This window comes from Cynara cardunculus, unplaced genomic scaffold, assembly GCF_001531365.2.
Source record: "Cynara cardunculus var. scolymus isolate 2C unplaced genomic scaffold, CcrdV1 Un_Scaffold_649, whole genome shotgun sequence".
NCBI lineage: Eukaryota > Viridiplantae > Streptophyta > Magnoliopsida > Asterales > Asteraceae > Cynara > Cynara cardunculus.
Genome location: NW_020200600.1, coordinates 96,411 through 97,999, shown reverse-complemented (window position 1 = coordinate 97,999; position 1,589 = coordinate 96,411).

Genomic DNA, 1,589 nt, shown 5'->3' with positions numbered 1-1,589 from the left:
CGAGATCTAAAACAATACTTTTGGTGGAACGGTATGAAACGGGATATAGCCGAATACGTGGCAAAATGTCTTACTTGCTAGAAAGTAAAGATTGAACATCAAAATGTCTTATCCCACCAGTATAAAGCACTTGATCTCAAACGAGATACAGCAAACATAACTTTATTCTGTTCTGCACTTTTACTGATTTGTAAACACAACTCTATCTCCTTAAGCCAACACATAGCTTTAACATGATCACGCTCACCAGAAAACTTGGGAGGTTTACAAGCAAGAAACATTTTGATATCTCCTCCCTTTTGTACTGAGGACGAAGTAAGGGATACAGATGTACCAGTTACCGGTGTACTAGCTCCGGCTTCCTCCTGATCAGAATTTCTTACCACATTTGGATTATTTTGGGTTGTACGCCCCAACAAATTTACCAAACTTTCCTGAAATTTTCCCAGCTCTGCTGCCAACATATCTTGAGTAATAAACTCGGGATTAGGAACATTATGTCCACCCTTTGCCCTTCCTCTTCCATAACCAAACATTGAACTTTCTTGAGCCGATTGTTCATGTTCTTGTCTAGTACATCTACCTCTTCCTCGACCCCTACTACGACTTCGTGTTTCTATCGTCATCACATTTTCTGGGTCCTCTCCTTGTATTACACTTCTTCTTCCCCGACCTCTTCCATAACCAGTAGAGGTCCTTTCTGATTGATTAGGATTATCTGYCATTTCTCAGTATATGACTTTTTATGTCACATTTAAACACACATGATTAYTCTCATAATCACCATATAATTACACATTTATCCTCATGTCTACTCATAACTTAGATTATATCAGTCATATATAATCTATCTTTCTCATAATAGTTTCAGCTATAACATATTCTCATGTTCATAGACCCAGTGAAACCTATTATCAAAACTTTCCACACCTCTAATTTAAGTCTAAGTATTTCGCAAATACCCAGATCCCTTAAACTAAGGCTCTGATGCCAACTGTAACAACCCATATATTCCATGTACAGACATTTCACATGTCATACTCATAATACTAAAAATAGTATTGTTACAAAACATGGACTAACAAAAACTTTCTCTAATACATATATGAATAAACAAGTGACATCATCATTTAAACTTTTCCCTTTCCTTTATCCTGCGAGGTATGATGACCTGCAAAACCGGTTAGTCCAACAACTGAGCGTTAGACCAAAAAGGTATAGTGAGTGTATAAAACCCAAACCACATACTTTCCAAATAATCAGTTCAGAATCAAACCTGTTTTGACACATAAACTTATTTATGTCTCTCGCGGTTACACCGCCATTACATCTCTCTCGCGGTTACACCGCCATTACAAACACACTGCTTCGGTCCATCGGGCCTCTGGTTTCAAGCAATACTTAGAAAATATTTCAACAACCAGGACCAGAGCCCCTCTGCTCTCTCTTCCAGAGCTGCTGGTCTTCACGACCAGAGCCTCTGGTTCTAAACCACACTTAGATAATATTTCAATATCCCGGACCAGAGCCCCTCTGGTCTCTCTTCCAGAGCTTCTGGTCTTCACGACCATAGCCGCTGGTTGAACTAA